The sequence below is a fragment of the Lepidochelys olivacea genome (assembly GCF_965140295.1).
Source record: "Lepidochelys olivacea isolate rLepOli2 genome assembly, chromosome: 1".
Lineage (NCBI taxonomy): Eukaryota > Metazoa > Chordata > Testudines > Cheloniidae > Lepidochelys > Lepidochelys olivacea.
This window is the reverse complement of record NC_140411.1, coordinates 194075951-194100296: the sequence shown is the minus strand read 5'-3', so window position 1 is coordinate 194100296 and position 24346 is coordinate 194075951. Positions and strand designations below refer to the sequence as shown.

At 43.4% G+C, this 24346-nt stretch overlaps 1 protein-coding gene across 7 annotated transcripts in view; it reads left to right on the top strand.

Moving 5' to 3' along the window:
• The first annotated feature begins 15194 nt into the window (after nt 1–15194).
• Nucleotides 15195–24346, top strand: part of PHLDB2 (pleckstrin homology like domain family B member 2) — a 106040-nt gene continuing 96888 nt past the window's right edge. For 4 of the 7 annotated variants that reach the window (XM_084629861.1, XM_084629859.1, XM_084629866.1 and 1 more), the window contains exon 1: nt 15196–15299. The gene's annotated coding sequence lies outside the window, so the exon portion shown is untranslated. Of the gene's footprint in view, nt 15348–24346 lie in introns of all 7 variants that reach the window. The other 3 variants (XM_084629864.1, XM_084629862.1, XM_084629860.1) reach the window with 3 other exon arrangements.

Sequence of the window (24346 nt, the reverse complement as noted above, 5' to 3'; positions counted from 1 at the left end):
TTTCCAGTGAGTACTGTGCCCAGAAGTAGCTCTGGCTTTCATTTTCCTTCCAAGGACTTGTTCATAATTGTTTCTCTTCCTGTCTGGAAGCATTCTCCTTGCTTTCTGGTTGCTTTCTTTCTCTCACACAGACACACAGAGGTGTAATCAATCAATGCTCCAGTCTCTGTATTTGCAGTCAGTGCCCAGGGAAACCTTTCAGTCCACATACCTTAGATTCTGCTGAGGCCTGACCATGCTGGCTAGTGCCTTCAGGGATGGTGGCTTCCATTGTTTAAGCTATTGTGACATAAAAGGGCATTTAATTGCTCCTTCCATTTAGCCTGAATTAAAGGAACTTAATACACGTATCTACTTTAACCAGGTCTGTGACTGATGGCAACCATTCACACTTTCCGGCATAACACATCCGCTAATAGTTCACTGAAGATAACATGACAGAAAATAAGCTGCTGTCTTCGCTCTGTTGGTCCAATGCACCAATAGGCAATCAATCCTTGAGACTGGGAAAGACTCTCTGGAGACTCAGATGATTTGCCAAAATAGAAATATCGGAATTTGGGGTTCCAAAATGAGTTTCCTAGCACCTATTGGTTACCCTATGGAAACATCAGCCAATAATCTATTATACAGAAAAACAGGGTTCAAGCTAAAGTACAAGCACCATTTTCCCCTTCCTTTGCATCAATACGTAAGAATCTTGGCTACTGCAACATGACTTCTGATTTGGGCCATATGGTGTCTGAGAACCAGGGGGAACACAGATTGGCATAAAATGAGAAAAGAGGGGAACAATGAACAATTGTTTTTTTTTGTTTGTTTTGTTTTTTAACGTTTAGAGTAAAGAACGACGTATGTGAACATTGTCATACCAGCCATTGTCAGCAGCAGTGCTGGGCAAACTATTCACAGTGAACAATTCACTCAGTGAATGTAGCCTTTTAAAATGTTTGTTTATTCACAAACAGACTCTGCTCTTTACAAATGTGTTACTGATAATTATTCAATGTATGGTTTATGGAACCATATTTTCTTATTAAATGCTAAAGAACTATTTGCTATCATAGGGACTTCCAAGTATTCACTATCTGTCATTTGTGCTATGAGTTGTCATCTAAATCACTGGTTCTCAACCAGGGGTATGCATACCCGTCAAGGTACACAGAGCTCTTCCAGGGGGGTACATCAACTCATCTAGATATTTGCCTAGTTTTACACAACAGGCTATATAAAAAACACTAGCGAAGTCAGTAAAACGTAAATTTCATACAGAGAGAATGAGAAAGTAAGCAATTTTTTAGTACTAGTCTGCTGTGACACATTTGTATTTTTATGTCTGATTTTGTAAGCAAGTAGTTTTTAAGTGGAGGTGAAAGAAAGGTGAAGACAAATCAGACTCCTGAAATGGGCACAGTACTCTGGAAAGGTTGAGAACCCCTGACCTAAATCACATACTATCATTTCTGTTCCCTGATTGCATGATTCCCATGCTCACTTAGAGCTTTCAGAGAGGTTACTGTATCACTTCCTTAGTAAATATTTGTTCACATACATATTTGCTTTCTGTTTCCATGAACATTACTACAAATGACATTCGCAGAAATTGAATACAAGAGGTTGCAAATTGTGCGAAAGAGGCTTTTTGGCTTTATTTAACTGAGTATACAGTATAGTTTGTTTAGGTATTTACCCAACCTTATGACCTGTACTGACATCTCCAGCTTTGCTAAATGCCACCCACATGCCTCAACAGGTGGCGGAACTTGATTAGGCCAGTGATGAAAGGGAACAGTCCCAGCAGCAAGAGAAGGAGACACTCACTGAGGAACACCAGGTAGCTCCTCTCTCACCAGAGTCTCTGGTACCCATTGACTAGCTAGGGGGAAGGGGGTGCTGATTGGCCAGTGTTCCCCAGCTCCCAGGATTTAAACTGCAGTGGGAACCAGGTGGAGCCTCTTTCGGCTCCATTCCAGAAGCCCCACCCTGAACTAGGAATGAGAACCTGGCCTGACAGATGCTGTGGGTCTAACCAATAGCCTGTTGTGGTGGGGTCAGGAAGGATTTTTTTTTCTTTCATAGTCCAATTGGCAGAGGACCAGGGCGTTTTACATCTTCCTTGCAGCACCTTTGAGTCACAGTGGGTTAAGTAGGAACGTGCTTTGTACCTAACTGGGGTACTTGGGTTGAGTTGTTAATTCATCACAACTTGTGGCCAGTTGCCCGTGCAGTTAAAAGGGTAAAATGAACAGTTACCAGAGGTAAAAGACCTGGGATTTTGGTGATGGGCCTTGGGCACCGAGGATTGTTATACCAATAAAATAAAAACCAGCAGGAACTTATTAAAGGAGAAAAGGCAAAATGCCACATTTTTTGTGAATACAGAAAGAATCATAGTAAGCAGTTAGTTATAGCTATAATATTCCATTCAATTTCATATTTATTCACACACATACACACACACATAGGTTCTGCAAGGTTGTTATCATAGTTACCAGCCTTTAGAGTTGCTCATGCCAAGCCACTGGCCAGGTGGCCTGGACATGAGGAGGGAGCAGGGCCTTGTCTGATGCTCCTGGAAGTTGGTTCGCAGAATCAGACCCCAAAGTTCTCACTTTCTAGAGTCCATTTTTATAGGAATTTCTTCCTATGCCAGTCTATGGGAATTGCTTCATCATGCTGTTGCTGAATCAATCAGCAGACGGCACATTCCTGATGGCTCCATGCTGCCAGGAGTTATCTTGTTCTTTGGTTCTCCCATCCTTGAGGCTGTTGGATGGATTCCAGTCTGCCCTCCGGGGGTCCTCTGGTTATTTCCACTTGATGCCTTCTTCAGCCGATGGACACTGGATTTTTAGGCTGGCACCTCCCTGATCATTCAGTTATTATCCACACCAAGTATCCGTCCACATACATCCTCTATCTCTATTTTAATCACAATTGTTAACAAAGCGAGATGAATACAACAAAAGGGTGGGGAGTCTCTGGGTGCTGTTTCTGTTGTTACAGAGTATTGCTTTGAGTCTCTCTCTGTGTGAGTAGTTGTTGTTACAAAGAATTGCTTTGAGAACAGACTCTGTCGTAGAATGTACTCACACAATTAGCAGCTTGCAAGTTTCACACACAGAGGGAGAGAAATGGTACTGAAAACCAAGAGACCTCTTAATTAGTCATACCCTGGAATTTAAACTATGGGGAATCAAACTCATTTGTGATTTTAATACAGAACGTCTTTAATATGATCCAACAGGATAGGGTGAGACCTTGTGGCCTTTGCAAGTTGAGGTCAGATCCTGTGGCCGTCGCAGGCCAAGGTCCTCACTTCTCAGCACCCTCTGTCCCCCTTGCGGGGGGAATATGGGGAGGTTGCTAAGACTCAGAAAGTGCTGAGTCCTGGGGGTAGACTGAGAATAACCCATGCTGAATTAAGGGTTGTATGGCAAGGAGCATAGGTGCTGGAACTTGGGATGCTGCTGCACCAGCTGGCTTGAAGTGGTTCCCATTATAAACAGCAGAGGTTCTCAAACTGGGGATTGGGACCCCTCAAGGGGTGATGAGGTTATTACATGGGGGGGTCGCGAGCTGCCACCTTCCACCCCAAACCCCGCTTTGCCTCCAGCATTTATAATGGTGTTAAATACATTAAAAAGTGTTTTCAATTCATAAGGAGGGTCGCACTCAGACTTGCTATGTAAAAGGGGTCACTAGTACAAAAGTTTGAGAATCACTGATATACAGGGTTTACAGTTTGGTTCAATGGCTCTCAACACCCCCACTAAAAAATTGTTCCAGCACCCCTGGCATGGAGCCCTGTAACCCCTGCACTGGAACCAATTAAATGCTTGGTATAGGACAGGATGGGTGATGGGTAAGTAGCACCCTCTCCCCTGTGCTAAAGTTTAATAAAAGTTGCAGCCCCCTGCTGCTTAATTTCATGTATGTGACTGGCCTCATTTTGCCACTGCATCCACATCAGTTGGACCATGTAGTAAACTGGGATCTTTACAGCAGCAACCTTTGGAGGAATTAGGTTTTTTTGCCTCTTGAAGTGTCTGTGTTTTCCTCTTGGTATAATAAAGAGCTGTATAACTATGTATTTATATAGAGCGAAGCAGTCATGCAGCTGTTAAAATTAGTGGCAGATCTCAATTTTCTCAGGATTTCCACTGCATGCCAGGAAGTCAGCTTTCATTCCTTCTCTCTCTTGTCCCAATGCAGACCTCTATTACATTAATGCCAGACGCATGAAGTAATGTTTAACAGAAACTTGCTGCATTTTAACTTTCAGAAAACTTGGCAGTGTATCTAGAAGTGAAGGAGGTGTGTGGGGGCTGGAGCTTCCACTTGGAGAAGAAGAGAGCTGTAAAGCTGAGGCATTCGACGTACATGTACACTTTTTTCCTCCATTAAACTTGTAAGTCCTCAAAGCAAGTTAACAATTAAATAATTCAGAGGTAAAGTTACCATATGGATCCACTACTGACCTTTTTCCTTTTTATATTTCCTAATCATTTGGCTTACACTGGCAACTACTACTTTTAGTGGGCTGATTTCACATAGCTGCTGAAAATATATACACTTTTAGCATTGCGAAGATAATTTATTTCTCATCATTTTCAAAGGAATTGTTTTTTCACTGCTTAGAATAAACCTCAGGGAGTTTGAAATGGTTCTCTCCCCTGCGCTCTCTCCCCTCTTCCCCCCCCCCCCCCCCCGGCATGCACACACGCTTGGTGCTCGGCTGTGGTGTTGTAAGGTTGCTCACGAGTGCTGAGTTAATGTTTCGAGGAACAAAAACTCGTCAGGTTAGGAAAAATATACATGCAATTTTGCAACCAGGTCCGAAGAAAGGAAGAGAAGCCATTCATCGCTTCCCTTTTCAGGTTTCGGTGTCCTTTAAAGTAAAAATTGTACAACATTGTGTATATTAAAAAATCTTATTGGTTAAAAGTTGCCATGTCTTAATTTCTTGTGATATTCTGGATTATTTTATTGCTTCCTTTAGGCTGAATTCTATGTTAGGCGGTGAGAATTTCATTTACAGTGTGTAGAATCATGGCCCTTGGTATGAACTGGATCAGAAAGAATATACTGACTTTCTGTGTACACAATCTGCACAGCCTGCAAGTAGACCCTAGAAGATCATTCACTAGAGTGTGCTGACATGTTGCCACTTAAAGCTTCAACTATTGAACAAAGTGGAGAGCAAGAAAAGCTAGTCTCTGTAAGTCTGTAAGAGGTAAGTACCTTAGAATATTCACTAGTAATAAGCTGACACACCCTGCAGTAAGCGCTGATTCCCCTTTGATAACAGACCTCGTCCTTGTGGGTGCAAGATGAGTATCTAGGAACACCCTGTTGCTCTCACAGATGGGGGTTCCCAATAACCAAGTGATGCAGTAGTGCTAAAGGAAGGACCAGTTAGCCAGGGTGCATCCATGACAATGTTACAAAGGTGTTTTATATAATAGTGTTGAATGGGAAACTGCATTGTATTCCCACGGTTATTGTGGGAACCACAACAGTGAAATAAATGGCTCTTATGTAACCCCATTATACCTGGAATGGGTCTCAGTGTCCCCCATGCTCAGAGCAGGAAGGGCCCTGAACAGAGGAAGAGAAGAACAGGATCCATCTGAGCCTGGCACTAGGTTTCTCTGGTGACCAGGTATGTTCAGGAAAGGAGCTTTACATGCATTGTCTTCCCTTCACATGCCAGCAGGATGCCAGTTGTAGAAGTTGGCCTTGTCCTTCAATTGGTTAAAGAATGGGCAGAGGTTAGAAGCTGGCTTCTCCGTCCCCCGCCCCCAGCCCTAACTAGTTAGAAAGCTGACAGGAAATGCTCCTGCTCCTTTCTCTCTTCCCCCATATGGTCTGGCAGAGCCTGCATTTGTTTCAGGCTTTTGTTGAGGAGGTGGGCTGAGACCTGTGAGGTAATTAGATGGTGGGTGGTTATTACCTTGGCCGAGTGTTGTTTTAGTCTTAGTTTTACATGGGACACTTGTGTGTATTCTGGGTGTTTGTCCTTGGCTTTTTAATACATTGGATGTTTGTGAAAGCACCAAGAGTGGTGGAGGTGAGTGATTGATTTATGTATTTGTTTTTGTTTTTAATGACCGCTATCAGGGAAAAAACAAGATGCCTAAGATTGGAACATGACACCAAGGTTTAGATGCTGCCAGACTTCAGGGTTTCTGAAATAAGAATCTTGCAAAATGTTCTGAAAGTGAACCAATCTGAATTACCAGAGGGAACAAATTTCACTTTGGGGGACCATCTCCCACCCTCCCTCATGAGTGCACATTTAAAGGCTGTCAGCAAAAGCACCTCAGCTGATCTGTAGGATGGTGCACATCATCAATAGACATTCTGGAGGACTTTTATTTTCACTTCAATTAAAACACAAAACGCTCAAAACAAAGAGGATGAAGTGTTTAGTGATGATCTTTTCTGCTTCCCAATGGAGGCATGTTGCATATTGTGTCATGCCTCTTGGCTCCTTACTGATTAACTTACTCCCAATTTCACCTGAATGAGTTGGAGGGAGGGAAAGGAATGAGTCACAAGTAATTTCTGCATAGGCAGGAATGCAGATCAGTATCTAACCTAATACAGGGCTCTGTGTTACATAAAATGGTTAGAAAATAGAAGTGTTATCTTGGGACCAGAGAAAATGAGGCACAGGGAGAGAATGGGGAAGAGGAGGCAGCCACCTGGGAGCTGGTTGCAAAACTGATAAAGGAATGATGGTCAAATGGTTAGGACAGTAGCCTATCCTCAAAACACCTGGGTTCAACTCCTAGCTCTCCTTAGACTTCATGTGTGACCTTGGGCAAATCACTTAATCTGTGCCTCGGATACTCCGTAGGAGTGTTTCTCTACCTAGTGTGATGATAAAATACATTAAAGATTGTGATGCACTTTGATACTATAGTGATAGTTACAAGCCAGGGGTCCAGAAAACTGCCACAGCTGGACAGACATACAGTACAGAGGGACCTCCAATAAGACCACTGACATGGCTGAACGTGGCCTGGTGAGACCTGTGGACCTATATTTCATTGCACTCTTGTAGATTGATGGACTAGAAGATTACCAATGGGACGAAGGTTGACCTTGTGCCCATATATTAGATTTGGAATTAAGAATAACTGAGTTAATCTTTCTGAGCCAATTACTACATTTGAACCACTTCTTTTTCTGCTGGTCCTAGCAAAGAAAATTCATACTTCCTAGACATGAGTGATTGTTGACCAAAGACCTGTTTGTGGAGCCCAGTCACTGGAGTGCCTACAAGCTGGCAGTTCATGCTACCAAATATCTAAAAGATATTCATGTACAACAAAACTTAGTGACACCCTGCAGTGAGGTTAGGTACAGTATCAAAGCTTGATTAATTGAACCATCAGTAAGGCTCCAATTTTGTCAGGAAGGATGCGGAAGACCTCCATGGCGGCTGGGAGTTTCAGGGTCCTTCTGCCCTCTGTGGCGGCAGGGAGCTGTGGCGGCAAGGGTACCCCGCAGCTCCTGGCTCCATGACAGGCAGGGGGACCCCTGCAACTCCTTGCCGCCTGCAGGCTGCATGGGTACCTGGTAGCTCCCTGCCGCCACGGCAGCAACGGGACCCCCACAGCTCCCTGCTGCTCTCCTTTGCCACAGGCGGCAGGGGGATCCTTGCAGCTCCCCACCACCATGGGCAGCAGGAGGATTGCTGCAGTTCCCCCACCCCCTCCGTCGGGGGCAGGGGGACCCCCAGAGCTCCCAATCTGGGTGGAGGGGGGACCCTGAAGCTCCCAGCCACCCTACAGCAGCCCAAAGGCTTCCCATTTTGTAATGGATATTTTTGGTAAAAGTGAGGGACAGGTCCCGGGCTTCCATTCATTTTTCTTTATTGCCTGTGACCTGTCCATGACTTTTACTAAAAATATCCATAACAAAATCTTAGCCCTAAGATCTGCCCACTCCCATACATGGAAGCATGCTCATTCTGGAGGGTGTGGGATGGAGTTCTTAATCTGATTAAGAGACCCTGATACCCATATCCAAATTAATGGATCAACTATCTGGTGACTCAAGAGGACCAATGTCCAGCCTAAATGTTAGCAGAAATTCCTTTGATCACTGAAAGGCACCATTTCATTGTGGTAAATAATTGAGTTATTTATCTTGATGGAGACACTTTGATGTAACCACTTAGTATTGACAGAAAGTGAATTAACTGGTTAACTAATCAAATCTCTATCAGAATGATTCCGTAATAAAGCTAAACTTTACCAGCTGAGCAGTTGGTAGAAGAAGAATTGACACTATAATTGCTTTGTGAAGCTGAACAAAACTTCATGTGAGTGGAAGGTAGGATTTGCCCTAACCGACCACACACTGGCCTTCAAGTTCAGAATTCATCTCCAGAAGTGGCCAACATCTGATGATTCACAGAATGTAAAACAATACCACCTCCCTACCTTGCAGGAATGGACCTAGACCTAGTTAATGGTGTAAAGCTGTGCACCAGAAGAGGTGGATGGAATTCCTTTCTCGACTCCTGCAGCATGATATTTGATTACCCTTAACTTACTTCAGTAGCTTTCTTGTAACAAATTGAGGAAGATTCAGCCCAAGTTACAGGGGCACATCTATTGATTTGAACTTAAATTTAGATTGTTTTTCTTGTTCCTTGGTAGAACTTTGTTGTATTATGACATAAATTATTGGGTGTTTTTATTAAGCTCGCCATGACCAGTGTAATTTGTGAGTGCTTTTGTCCGCAGAAAGGTCCTATTAAATACAGTGGTACTCCAAACTTGAAGTACTGGAGAAGGAATGCGGACTTTTTCTCAGCAAACAGTCATGAAGAGCCGTAAAATATTCTAACGTGTTTCAGTAACTAAGAGTATATAGTGAGTGTTTGCTCTCCAATCCAGCTGTCCTGTGTGGTGCTAACTGAAGGGGTCATGACTTTGTGAATTTGTCATCAGTGTTACATGGGACTGACTGCATAGTGTAGAGACCCTGAGGATGGGACGCAAAAAGCTACAAAGGTGAGAGACTGATGGTATTTGATGCTTCAAGAAAAGTAGATTCTTAAAGCTTGTTTTCACAAGGAATTATTCCTGATTTAAATATTCCTGATTGATTCCATGTGTGGACATTCTCATTCTGGAATACTTATACGGTGTCTAATCTGAGAGTAGTTGACAGCTAGATTTTTTTTCTGACTGACTATACATGATGCCCTACTTAGATCTACAATATCAAGTAAATGCACTCACTTATTTCCTTTCTCTGTGTGTAAATTCTATTTCAAAACGGCAGTCCTAGGGATGATTTTTGCTTTGCTATGTGTGCGTGTTGTCTAAGAGTGTGAGCAGGGGACTGTGAGGCAGCAAGTCACTCTATCAGTCTGTGCCTTGGAGATGGATTAAGTTACAATGAACTAAGGCCACTTTACTCTTGAATGAAAACATCCACGTGTGAAATATCCGGGGTGGTGTTAACGCTCTTTTATTTATGTGCATTTACTTCATAACTTTAGCTCAGTGGTGCTCAAACTTATTTGATCCTGCCCCCCGCCCCTGCCCCTTCTTTGTAGTCATTTAAGCCCCCACCCTACAAGTACCTATACTGCCACCAGCTCTGAAGGCAGAGTGCCACCCTTTTGCACTGCTGCTGCTAGCCTGGGGCTGACAGCTGGAGCCTGCTACTTCCCCATGAGGGAGTGTGGGTGTGCGTGGAGAACCTGAGCCCAGGTGGCAAGGCTCTGGCTCTCCCTTTTATCCCCACCTCCTGGGTGTATGTAGCCCTTCTGCATGAACCCCAGCCACCCATGGCTCACAGCCACAGATCTTAATAAAAGCACACAGCTTGGACCTCCCTTGACACATTTCCTCCTGCCCCTCCCTTAGGAGGTCCGCCATATAGTTTAAGAACCACTCCTTTAGTTGATTCACCTTAACTTTCCAGATATGTCTGCACTGTAATCGGAGGTGTGACTGCAGCTTGAGCTAGCTTTGACCTAGCTAGTTCGACTAACAATAGCAGTGAAACCACACAAGACAAGCTGTATACCCATGGTCCCAGACTGGCTTGCCATGACTTCACTCATGGCATTTGTTACTTGAGCTAGCTTGATACCAGTCAGCTCTGTGTTCTTGGGGAACCAGGGTGCAGTATCCAGCCTGTCTGACTCATGAAAAACACCCCCACCCCCAGCTTCTGTTTAAACCAAAACCCATCAGAGAAAAAGCTTGCAGAGAGCAAGGAGGAGCGGATGGGAGACAGACCTAGACCTCTCCTGACACGGGTGACAAGATTAAGACATCTCCATTAGCATACAGAATGGAAAACAGAGACAACTCCCCTAGCCTCATCTGCATGAAAGATGGGACAGGGAGACATCTCAATTTGCATTCAGAACGGAGAACCGCACTGAACTCTTGGACCAGAAAAGCAAGGACGCACTGCATCATGAGAATCTCTGCTCCAGATGTTAATGAACCTATGCCTGCACACACCCAACTGATATCCAAAATACTGAAGCAGCCTAGTTGCATTGTGAGCTCTCTGGAAGAAAACACCCAGAGCCAAGAGTAATCTGCTCCTTTTGTCTAGCCTAAAGAAAACCCTTGAGTCATCAGTTTACCTATAAACAAATCTAGTGTTCTCCCTGGAACCATTGTATTTTCTCTACAAAAATCCCTACTCACCCTCCAGTCAGGGTTCTGACTCAAACTCTGCATCTGTTCCACTGGGACTCCATCATCACCTGACTGATCGTGCTGGGGTCTCTGCCAGTCTCCTATCTTCAGGACCCTGAGCTGCTACCATCACCTGGGAACCCCGACCAGTTCACGCTTCATGGAGTGATGAGATCTCCCCCCCCACCACCCCATTTTCCTTTCTGCCTCAGGTATTACCCTTTAATAATGGATGTTATGTTGGTTTAGTCTCTCCCTGTATGGTTATCATTATTATTCAATAAATAACCCTTATGGTTAATTTGGGTGTTTCTCTCTCTCTCGCTCTCTGAATTTTACTCATTTGTGTCTTTAGCTTCTCCCGTTTACTCTTCAGCAACGCTTCTTTTACTTAAGCTAAAAGATCCCTGTAGTGCCCAAAAATACTGTGGCGTTTGCTCATCAAGTTGGTTACTATCAGTACAATTATAACATGAAAGTGGGATAGGGACATGCTAAAATTGGAGCAATAAGTGGGGGGGCAGCTGAGAGTGCTGCTCAACTCAGCCCATTGAGACCAGGAGCACATAAGGGTATCAGCTTGAAAAGTGCTGCTTAACACAGCTCACTGAGCACAAGGACATATGAGGGGATCAGCTGAAGAGTGCTGATTGACCCAGTCTGCTCAGACTTGTGGTGTGTGCATGCGTAGGTTCATCTAGTTCTAGGGCTGGAGGGACCCAGCCCCGGGGAACCTAGGGCCTGCAGGATAGCTCCATTGGGAGGGGACTTGCAGAAGGAAGGAGTAGAACTCCATATGAACACACAAGTGACGTAAGCAGCACATTAATAGAATTACAGCACCCTTCCGAAGAGTAACCCGAATAAATGAGCATACCCCAAAGTAACAGGCCCATCTGGTAACAAGCTAGATCAAAGCTACCTCAGGTAATATACACATGCTGCAGTCACATCTCTGGTTGTGTCCCTCCAAAGACAAGCACTCAGGCTGTGTCTAAACTGCTCCGCAGTTCTAACTATCTTGGTGTGATTAGCAGTGCTGCACTACAACTCTCCAGTGTGGATGCTGTGGGCAAGAATGAAAAGGTTCCTACTTTGCCTTAATATAGTCCTGTGTGAGGAACACACCATTAACATGGAGTACAGACATTTTAGTTCGCGGCCGCAGGGTTCACATGGGAGAGTTATAGAGAAGACTTAGGTCCACACTGATAATCACACTTCCATTGTCCAATGGCAGGGCAGTGTAGACAAGTGTCTTGGATAAATTCCAATAAAAGAATCATATTTTGCCTCAAAGTTCCACCTGAAGTATCCATTATATACAGTTTTCATTGTTTCATGAACTAAGCGCTTGTATGTTATTAATCTCCATTGGTTAACAGCTGCTGTGTTTCACTCCAGAGATGGTTGTAAGTGATCCCTCTATTACCCTTATTTACAACAAAGGTATCAAGAAGTTTCCTTAATGCTTGGAAGAAAGATGAGCTAGAATGTTAGAAATGACTGAATAAAACATCTTTCATGAATGTTCACTATAAACTCACTTGGGCTATACTTGCTCCCCTGTAGTGTACACTTTCTGCAAACATTGCAGCCCCTTAAGTTTTACTTGCATGAATTATAATGGAAAGTAAACTTTTACTGGGAACAGTTGCATACGCAGGGATAGTGAATTTTAAATACCTGTGTGCGGGCACTCACAGTGGGAGTGCACATGGTAATGAATAGGATGTTGCTGTTGACACAGCACCGAGACAGAACTTTCCAAATCACAACTGAAACAAAAGCAGGTAAGAGATTAACAAGGAGCTGGAGTGACTCTTGGGTCCATTTAGAACTTTAAATGTATAGTTCTGATTCAAGCCTTCCTCCCCCTCCTCAAAACAGCAGTACTTTGGGTTCACTTTTCAAACTAGATTAAATATTTGAAGCTCTGTTACTTATGTTAGTTTATTCATTATTGATTTTTTTTTAAAAAGTCCAAATAAATATTGATTTTAAAATGTACCCCTGGACCCTAAAACCTATCTGTCCACTTTGATGGCCTTTTCCGCTACAGTAGCTGAGCACTAGCCATTACTTTAAAAAACATACATTTTTCACTGTCTCCCTCTTCTGCCACCGAGAAACAGACTTCTGGTTCTTTTTTTTTTTTTTTTTAAAAAGAACCAATTTGTGAGAATGAAAGAAAGCCTATAGGTGCATTAGCCTGTGAATGTGACAACATTAATATTCGTATTGATTCTAGCAGACTGCATGCCCTTGTCCATATTACATGATGATAGGGTCTATCAGGCCATCTTAGCCCCCTGCTGAAGACATTGGCACATTCCTTGCTTAAGGAAAACCCACTCACGCTGGGATACGAGCACAATTTAGTCTGCCAGAGGCCTGGAAGGGACAGGAAATGACACTGACCAGTAGGGATCCAACAGGCCAGTTAAGAAGCCTTGCCTGCTTTTCAAGAGAAAATCGTGCTGGGTGAGAGTCTGTGACTCAGTGCTAACCCAGGGCCAGGCTATGGCCTGGGCTTAAAGCACAGCTGCCTTTTATGTTTGTTTGTTCAAAGATGTGAATGGCCGGATTCTGAGTTGGTTAATTTTCAACCATTTACACATTTGTACACTGAGTTCACAGCATAGGCTGCTCTGCCCTGAGGCAGTGCCATGCCCTGACACAAGGGGGTACAATGGAGTGTGCAGCACCGCTTACAGCATGTTTTTATTATTTTAATCACTTATACTACTTTCTTGTTTGACAGATAAGCAAAAACTGTTGGCCAAGTTCAACACCAATGGGGGAAAAAAAACCACCCAGCAGGCATTCACAGAAACCTCAGAGAGGAATAGCAGATTTGGGCTCTGGCTCGTTGAAATCAATCTCAAAAGGCTTACATTTTATATAAACTCCAGTGAACTTCAGCATGGCTGTGGGCCACATTTAGGACTCCTTGGATTGTGCGTTGGGCATTCCTATTGTACATAGTCTAGACTCAAGGCATTAGGAGTGATTTTTAAAGTTTATATTATGGTATAGTAATGGTCTTAGCCAAATAAAATATCCTTTGTACATTGCAAGGCATGAGCTAGATCATAACTAACACTATTCCCAGCAAATGATAGTAATGGTGAGCACTTTTATACACTGTTTTACATCTGCAAAATACTGTATAAAAATCCACTAATCTTCACAGTCTTTCCTTACCCGCTCCCCCCACCCCCCGCCAAAATGTGTGGTAGGTAATATGACTATCCCCTCTTTATTCATTGGGGAACAAACAGTGAAAGGCTAAGTGCCAAGGCCGCACAGCAAGGACCAAGATCAGAATTTAGGATACTTGTGAACCTGACAATGTACCAACTGAGTTTTCTTTGGCAATGGCCACAATCCAGTCACTAGCCTCACTTTGTGTACATGTTACCTTAGGGGAGGCCTCAACTTGGGACCCTGGCTTGTGTTTTCTCCAGCTAGTAGTTCAAGCAACTGAGCTTTCCACCAGTTAGTAGCCTAGCTGGCCAAACCTAGCAGCAGCAGACTATACAGCTGTTACAGCAGTGCTGTGCCTCTTGAAGCATCGGGAAAGCTGCTTTTTTCTGAAGCCTTAGTGTATGCAAAACAGACTGACTCAGTGTCCTCAAGTTACTGTGGAAAGCAGGGCAGATAAACACAAGCCGGGTTCCTGTGCAATCCGGGCTGCCGCGCATACATCCTTTTCCTGTAGGTCTGACTCCACTCCCAATTCAGAGAAAATCTGCCATGCGTTTTCACAGCAATCAACTCTCAGATAGGAAACTGACTCATTTTTATTGTTTGTGATTTAAGCGCCGACAGGCGGCTCTCGGCTGAATCTCGCTGGAAGTTTGATGAAGCATGTCTCATGGTCAAATTGCACAACCTCCAAATCGCCCCCACCTCACCCCCCCCCCCCCAGCCCCCGGGGAGCTACTTCCATAGGCAGCGTCCTCAAACTTTCCTGGGGGGAGGGGGGAGTGTAAGGGTTCATGTTGTGTCCCCTCTAATGTCACTGGGCGCCAGGAGCCCAACAGCTGGCGGGCACAAAGCGGCGCATCCCCGCCCAAATTGCAGCCCGCCTCTTGGCTCACGCGAGTGCAATGCCCTCAGCGAGAAGTTTCTCGGTGTCCCAAAGCACTGCGCCCTCGGGGCTTGATACGGGAGCCATTATTTCAGCAGCAGAACCCCCCTCCCCTTTCCTTCCCTCCTTTGTTTGCCTCGTCGCCTCTTTTACTGGCCTCCCTTTTCTTCTTTTCCTTCCCTCATTTCCCTCTCTGCCTTGATTTCTTTCCCAATCCCTCCCTCCCCTCCCACCGTCTCCCGTGCGCCAGCCCCAGCTCGCAGGCGGCTTCAGGGCTGGGCAGACGGGGAGCCCAGCCCCTCCGGCCCGGGCGCGGGCGGGCGGGGGGCGGGCATGAGGCAGCCCCCGAGCTCGGGGGAGGCCGGGCTCGCTGCCGCGCTGGGGGCCGGGCGCTGCTGGCCGCAGGGCTGGGAGGCGGATCCCCGGCGGCTGGGGCTTGGCGGCGAGGCGGGGGAAGGAGAGGGAGAGGGAGAGGGATGCGCCGGGGGCAGCCGCTGCAGGAGGAGGAGGAGGTGAGTGTGGCACGGTCACCCCGGGGTGCGCTGCTGCTGCTGCTGCCGGTGGGTCTGAGGAGCTGGGGTGGCTGGGGGCTCTGTGTGTGTGTGTGTGTGTGTGGCGGGGGAACTGGGGACGAAAGGGTGGGGGTGGGGGGTGAGAGGTTGGGGGGAGCAGAGACTATAGGGCAGAGGGAGATACTTGTGTTTGGGTCAGGGATTTCCCTACCCCCTAAAACTCCGTCATCCCCCACCCCCCCGGTGGACAACTAGTTTCGCAGTGTTGCCAGTTCAGTAGTTTTCACCCCCCCCCCCATACATTCGAACACCCCCCAAGGGGCTTCGCCCAAAACAAAGTGAGGAGACTCCAAGCGGCCTTTTAAGGTTTTTTGGGAGTAGGGGGTTGGGGAAGGGGTGCTAAGGGGAGATTTCCTGTTGGGGGGAAACAACCTCCTTAAAAACTCAGATCTTTCCAAATGCCCCCCTGCCACTGGATTTGAGGAGTTTGTCCTTAGGGAGGCTCTTGTCTCTTTCTGCTGTCTGGTCCCCACTTTTTCCTCTCATAATTTGTGGTGCAGTTGATTTAAAGGTCACATGTGCCCTCAAAGGGACCCATTAAATTGTGGGCAGTGCCTCAGCTATGAATATGGACTAAGGTTCGCTTTCTGCCTGTGCTCTGAGGACTAGTGACTGAGCTGAACAGGATCTTTCGCTGGTACTTTGGTTGGGGGGGGGGATGACCCCTGTTGTTTAGAGATTGTGTGATAGGTTCTGGTTTTATAAATGTTTATGACAATACTATAAATAAAAAGTAGCTTCCTTTCCCTCTCATTGGCCCTTTAAACTGAAGTAATTTTTCCTCTCTTGTTTGTGTGTTTTTCCTCTTCTGTTGGATAATACAAATTGTTGCGACTTTCCTTTTACTAAACAAAGCTTCCCCTCTCGCTTTCCCCCATCTCATCCTAGCGTGTGGGTTACATCTGTGCTATCAGCAACAGACTCGGATGCTATAAACCGAGGCTGGAGTCTTGATTGTACAATCCAGCAGAAACGCAAAGCTGGGATGTGAAGGAAGGAAATAGGCTCTTATTCAATCACTGATATCGTACCATACCTATTAGCAGGGATAGCAGAGAGCAAGACTAAGTCAATGACTCTTTGGTTTTTTACTGTTGGTTTTTTCAAGTTTCCTCCAGTGTGGCAGTAACCCTTCAAAGTCATTCTGCTGTTTATGGCCGTGGCAGGGGGTTTCAGTTGGTGAGCAGTTCTACTTAGGCACAGTTATAGTAAAAGAATGTGAATCCAGCATGAAATCTGATCGTCTTGAATTAATCATGACTTTTAAACTGGATCTTTACTGTCAAATTTCGGACTCCCAATTCACCATTGTTGTACCTCTGCTAGTGGTAATGGTGAAGGCTGCGCTGAGTTCTAAACTGTCCCCATGGAGATGCAGCCTCAGAGATTATGTTTGTAGCCCAGCCTCCTTCTATAAGACTACCCACTAGCAAAAGAAGCACAGGATGCTACTCTAACATGCTCTGAGAAATTTCTTTGTGGCAGGTGCTGTGGAGTGTCAGAGGTGTGGACTGCACTTACACTCTCTGACTTAGCAATGGTTTTGAAACAGAACCCCTTACACAAATATATTATTCCGCTTCAAGGGCAGCTGTGTAATATTGCCATTCAGAACGTGGGTGAACATGTAATGATCCGCTTTTGGCACGTGTATGCTCTATTTCAGGGGGAGAGGGGTAGGAGGCAGACAATTTTACCTGTTTCCAAACTTGGCCCTTACTTGCTTCTCTGTTTAGGTCCCCATCCATGCTTCAGCATGGTGATGATTGGGGGGGAGAAGGAATGGCAAGGAGAAATGCTCTGTATCCAGCTTGATGCTGACTGACTGACAGACTGTCCTTTCTGAAGTGCAGTGTATATCTGTATACTGCACATTTCTTTTTAGCACAATATGTTTCTGTTTTGCCAGCCACATGAAAGAAATAGGAGGATGTCCTACTGGTATTCGAAGCTACTTGGAGGATGTAAACCTTATGTACTGAGGATTGCAGTGAAAGCTTTCAGGGCTATATGTTTAGTAAATGTGCATTTAAGTAATTTCACACTTGATAAAAAGCTACCTACCTGATAGTATTATGCTCTACTGTGTAAATACATCTTGAAATTAAAAATGATCCTTATGAGGACTAGGCGAGGGACATATGTGCAAGAGGTAGTTATCATAGTTTAAACCAATATTAGCTGAAAGCCCCAATTATTTAAAGTGGTATATGCGGAGAAAGTGGGGGCAGTCAGATGATGCAATGAGTTTGTAGAGCTTTTAATTTTGAAGGCTGGAGTAAAAATGTTGATGTGTCACAGGTGAACATGGACTTTAAGATCTTACTCCAGTTTCTTCTTCTCCATGCTCTTATGACCACTGATCATGGTCCAATTCCTCACAATTGGTACTTCTTAAAACAATAGTGTCTTGTTGGTGTTAATTAAAGGGCACTGGCAAAGCAATGTGGAATGGCAGACAAGGAAGATGTCTTTCAGCTTTTAGGTTATGGGTACACTGAAAGAGAGTGACAAGGGAACCAGGGAGATAAAAAAGGAGGAGGTAACCAAGGCAAGTATTCTAGCTGGGGGTAGGTTGGGGTGAGAGAGAGAAGAATGGATGGATATTTTCAAAATGTTATGGAGAAAGAAGTAACAGGATCTGGTGACCACCTGCCTATGTGGGAACAGGAGGAGGGGTTGAAAATAATAACAAGATTACAAAGTTGAGTGACTGAATATTGTGGTCTTGTCAATAACTCTGAAAGAGGAGGCAGAGAGGGTGATGTTACGGTAAAGTAAAGATGAGCTCAGTTTTTGCCCTGTTGAGTTGGTGAAACATCCGAGATACACATCAGAAAGGTAAGCGTGATAGTGGCTAGAGAGGCAATTTGTCCTAATGGATACTCCAGTGGACGAGGAGTCAGGAGACCTAAGTTTCTATTCCCAGTTCTGTCAGTGGCATGTTGTGTGAACTTGAGCAAATCACTTCACTGCTGGTTCCCTTCCCGCTATTTGTCTGTCTTTTCTAGTTAGATTGCAAGTTCGTTGGAGGTGGGGGCTGTCTCTCACTATGTTTGTACAATGCCTCGGAATGGTTGGTTGGTTCCTCTAAGAGTTACTGTAATATAAATACAAATTATGATAATGGAAGTGGTGAGGTGAATTACAGCTGAAATCATTAGTTGAGGTTGCCCATTGATGGGGGAACCTGAAGGACACGAGGTGGAGGAACTGCCATGGAAATAAGGGTCCTAGAAATCAAGTGAGAAAAGCAAATCAAGAGCAGTGGAATGATGGATTGTGGGAAAGGTGACAGAAGAATAAAGGAGGATGAAGATGAAGAGGGCCTTAGACTTAATTACAAAGAAATGCCCAGGGATTTTTGTGAGGAGTCCCTTGTTTTAATAGAAAGAAGGTAAAATCTAAGCTACAAGTGAATCTTAAGGAAATATGAGAAGAAATAGTGGGAGTGGTTAGAGGAGGAGTATTATCAAGGAGCTTAGAGGGAAAATAGAGTAAGGAGAAACAACAGTAGCTGAAAAGGTCAAGGTGTTTTGTTTTGTTTTTTTAAGGACAAGGGAATACAAGATACTGCTTGGACACTGAAGGGAAGGAGCAAAGTCCACCAGGAGGAGTTGGGAAATGGGGTTTTAGGGGGAGAGAAACAGAGGGTGGGTCAGATGTATATAGGGAGTCCACCTTGAAATCAGAGACTGGGATAATAAAGCAAAGAATGTAGGGTGGGGAGTACAAGTCACTTCACAGAGCATGTCTGTTTCTTTTCCACTTGAGGATCCCAAGAAAAGAGGTGTGGAAAATGTGCTAGTGATGGTGTAAGACTCACTATTGTGTTTAATGCAAGTACAATATACTTGTTTGTTCCATTTTAATTTGTCAGTACAAGCAGTTACTTCTGCTGTGCACTGGCAACACTTACAGCATACCTGCCTTCAAACCAACTATGATTCCCTTAGTCTTAAATAAAGAGCTCTAAATTGATACCCTGTACAGTGGGATTCAGGCCAGGTGCTGTTTGAGAGCCCTGATCCTGAGTTCTGATCTGGATAGATGTGCCCACACAAAGTCCCCTCAAAACGAAGGGTGTCATTCCCTCTGAAACCACACTGTTTTCTGCCCACATGGACTGCAAAGCAGGATTGGAGCCTTAAAATGTAAACTTGGTCGAGCTGAACTCCTTTTTTTCCTGCCCAAACGTCCTTTGTAGGTGGAATGAGATTTGCATTGAACTGTTTTCTTACCTGCAATAAATATTTCAAATGGTGTAATTACTGGCATGATGGTCATCTGCCCTGCTGGATGTGTGTTAACAGAACAACCTCCTGAGCCCTTTGTAAAATGTAGCTGTATTCATTAAGATTGACCTGTATCACAGTTAAGGAGCACAATAGCTAAAGTGCATTTTGTCAATTTCAAGCCATTATCACTGTAACTATAGTAATCTGGCTTGTAAAGCTCTTTTGATGAGAAGCATTTAATGGGGGACTGTGTAAGCTGCTCTAAAAATGCTGGAAAATTAATAAGGAATAAAAACTAGAGGGGGCACTCAGATATATGGGACAAGAATAATAAAAAAAGAGACAAAATTAGGAGAATGGGTAAAGAAAATAAAAGAAGGAAATTTTCTTAGGATAAGTGGAGGCTGAAGGAAACTGATCAATGAAAAGAAACTGACAGATGCAAAGAGGCAGTAAAAGACATAGGATCAAAGAAAACTAGATTAAGGATAAAAAGTGCATAAGAGACAGTGGGAAGAGGAAAATGTAATAGATGGGGGAAATTGTCAAGAACATCTGAGGATAAAAAAATAATAATATAAGAGCAGAAAACCCTTGGAGCTGTTGTGATTAGCGTATACATTCTGGGGTTTATTCAACTCCTTTGTGTGGCAAACTCTCATTAAACCTGGTAGGCACATGCATATAACTCCTAAAGGAGAATTTAAATGTCTTTATTGGTGTCAGTTAAGATAGGATGTAAAGGGATAAACTTTTATTTTTTTATTTTATGATGTATAAAGTTGGATTCACAATTTATTTTGTTTTCCAAAAGTCCCCCTCCTTTCCCTCTGTAGTTTACCTTAAAAGTATTATGAATATCTATCTAGCGTTGGCTTCCCTGTCTTTTTCTAGTATATCTTCCAGAGGAGTAAGGAATAAGAATCAAATAGGTTCAGTCTATTTTTGTTCTTTCACAACCATCAGGACTAGAGGTGTACATTTTCTTTTTTTGTGGGAACTTGGCAGAAATGGACTTAGGCGTATAGTCAACACAAAAAGCCTTCCACTTGCCACTGGTAAATGTATTTCTGAAGCCTTGATTTACAAGCTTTTCCACTGTACCCAAAGTTTTAACAGGAAAATATGTAATGGAACAGTGTCACAGGAATACAGTGGGAGCATATTATTGTTGGGGTGAGTTGTGCAAGTCATAGTGATAATTGTGGATTCTTAATTTCAATTACCTGATGGGGAACTAATCCTTCCAAAATGGAGAAGATGATAAAACTTAACTTGGGGGATTCCTTGCCCTTCTCTTTCACCCCCATTTTGCTCCATGAAAAGTTGGATTTGACTTGTGGTTTTTTTAAAAGGTATTATTTTTGTTAGTGGTAGTTTTGTGCTTGTGCAAAATGAATTAACTATATCCAGCTGGAGATGTAAAGTCTCCATATGGCCTCAATCACCTAAAGTAGCACAGGGGAAACAATGGCTTATATGACTTCAAATTAGGGAGGAAATGAAATCTGTTATTTGCATACACATTAAAATATTAAATAATACAATCTATTGCTTTCATATTCAAGGTGTATGGAATCCTTAAGAAGGTTGAGATTGGGAGCCCTTGGAATATATTAGTTAGAAAATCCTTAAATTCTAACTTTATCCTATGCATCCCACTAATTATTTATTGACAGGTTTCAGAGTAGCAGCCGTGTTAGTCTCCGCAAAAAAACAGGAGTACTTGTGGCACCTTAGAGACAGCTGTAGCTCACGAAAGCTTATGCTCAAATAAATTTGTTAGTCTCTAAGGTGCTACAAGTCCTCCTTTTCTTTTTACTAATTATTTAGTAAATCTTTAGCTTTTTGCCACAAACAATTTTCAATCGGACACCCTCAGCAGACAAAGATTTCTCTTATGTCAACGTTTAAACATCCAATTTTATAGTCACCGAACCATAATATCCACAGGAAATTCACGTACTCCTTTTCCAAAACACATTTAAAATGGTCATCTTTCATGGAACTGATTAAATTTAATATGTGGTTTGTATTTCTTCAGTGTACCAGAAATAGCAGAACCAACTGACACGACACCACCAATTCTTATGAAGTAGTGTGCTCTAATTTTTTTTTTTTTCTGGCAAAAAGTGTGATGCTTGTGCACAATTTCTTTCATAAAAATAAAGAGAAAAATAAAAAGCCTAATTTGGGGGCACCTTTTTGGAATGGCTAAAGCCATACTTCTGATAAAACAGATGTGATCCAAAAGTGGTTTCTTCAGGCAGACAAGCTTAGCTGGGTGAAAAATTGTGCTGTTCCTTTTTGTCTCTACAAGGCGCCTTCTCCCATATCTCACATGCCATTTCCTTAGAGGAAAAAGGGTGCTTCCTCTGCCACTCCCTGTTCCACATCAGGAAACCTGTAGGATTGCCAGGGAAGGACTCTACAGTGGCAAAGCTGATTAACACAAAACCAAATGGATGCTTGACTTTACGGTTTGAAAAATACTTTGAATTAATTGAGGGTTTGCAAAAGGTGCCAGATTGCCAGGTTTGGAGACCAAAAACCTCTCTCCTCACATAATTAGACTTTGTGCTCATTAGCACCACAGAGGCAGATGTAAAAGATCAGTCTGTATCCTAGAAAGCATTGAGCATTTCCAGGAAACTTCTGATTGTATCTGGGCATTTGATGTCGCTCAAGGTTCTAGTCTATTGTGGGGGTTTTTTTTGTGGGAGTGTGAAGGGGGAAAAGGGGAGTGGAGAAGAGTTTGGATGGATTTTTAGGTACCAGCCTTGCAGTTTTCTTCTAAAGGGGTGGTCATGTTCTCTGTTCAAGTGGTAGCCATAGTTGCAGCTTTTAACAATATATGGATTACTGTATGTTTACCTGATTTTTTGGATGTTTACTATATGAGTATATTGGTTTAGTTTCATACCAGACTGTAAGGAAAAACAAGCAGGAAGAGGAAGAAGAATAGCTCAAAATAAGCTACCCCTGAGCAAACACATGAGGGTTGCTATAGAACAATGGCAGGGCTATTGGTTCCAAGGAGGCTGGCCTCACTTTCTGCTGAGCCAATCGGACTGGTTTTGTGCAGAAGATCCAAAGCCTAGGAACTGACAAGAACAGAGGAACTTTGATTGGTTTAAAGAGGAACCCTCAATAGAGGAAGTAATTTTTGGGAAGCTGTTTGGGGACGGGGGGACCAGTCTGACATATGGGACCTGCAAGTATGTCTGAAGAAAGTAGGCCTTTCTAGCTACCATCAGCGTAAGCTGTTTGGTAAGATTAATAGAGTTCAAGGCTTGAAGGAACCAACGTGATCATGTAGTCTGACCTCTTATATAACACAGGCCATAGAACTTCCCCAAAATAATTCCTAAAGCATATCTTTTGGGGGTGGGGGGAAACAAATCAGTGATGGAAATTTGATAAATTGTTCTGTTGCTTAATTATCCTCACTGTTAAAAAATATGACTTATTTCCAGTCTGAATTTGTCTAGCTTCAACTTCCAGTGATTGCATCATGTTACCCCTTTCTCTGCTAGATTGAAGAGCCCATTATCAAATATTTCTTCCACATGTAACTGCATATAGATTGCAATCAAGTCACCCCTTGACCTTCACTTTGTTAAGCTAAATAGATTGAGCCCCCTGAGTCTGTCACTATAAGGGCTGTTATCTAAACCTTTTATCATTCTTGGGGCTCTTCTCTGAACACTCTGCCGTTTATCGACAGCCTTCTTGAAGGGTGGATGCTGAACTGGACATAGTGTTCCAGCTGCGGTCACACTAGGGCCAAATACAGAGGTCAAATAACTTCTCTCCTCCTCAAGATTCCTCCATTTATGTGTCCAAGGATCTATTTATCCCTTTTGACCACAGCATTGCACTGTCTGGGAGTTTGTGTTCAGCTGATTATCCACCATGACCCCAAAATCTTTTTTCAGAGTCACTCCTTCCCAGGACAGAGCCTCCCACTTTAGGAACAAAGAATGTAGGCCATATTTACAGATGTATAAATTTACCGATAGTAAAACACATATTGTTTGCTTGCACTCAGTTCAAGGAGTGATTCACATAGCTCTGTACCAGTGAGCTGTCCTCTGTTATTTATCTCTTCCCCACTTTTGTGTCATTTGAAAAACTTTATTAGCAATGATTTTGTGTTTTCTTCTAGGTCTTTGATAAAAATGTTGAACTGCATTGGGCCAAGAACTGATCCCAGTGGGACTCCAATAGAAACACACCCATTTGATGATGATTTCCCATTTGACAATTACATTGAGACCTATCCATTAGCTAGTTTTTAGTCCATTTAATGTGTGTCATGTTAATTTTATACCATTCTAGTTTTGTAATCAAAATCTCTTAGATGCAAGTTATCCGGAACTGCGGATTTAAAAATATCTAACTTTAGTAGCTGCTGTTGAATATCCTCCTAAGGTACTAATAGAATGGAAAAAGTATCATCATCAGCTATCACTACTATTGATTAATGTAGATGGCATAAATGGGCCCAAAGAGTTAAATGTGTTAATATGACCCTGTCGCTGTCCAATATTAAACAAGGATTGGGGTTTGGTATGCAGAAACCTCAGCCTGGTCAGTACCATACATTACCAAAAATCCTTCTTAACCTTTTATGAAAGATACAGAAAAAAGGGGACAACATTTATAGTATTTGAAATGTAAAATGTTAAGCAAGGCTTTCATTTTAAGATCATTCTTTATTCCCTATCCCTTTAGCTGGAAAGAGTC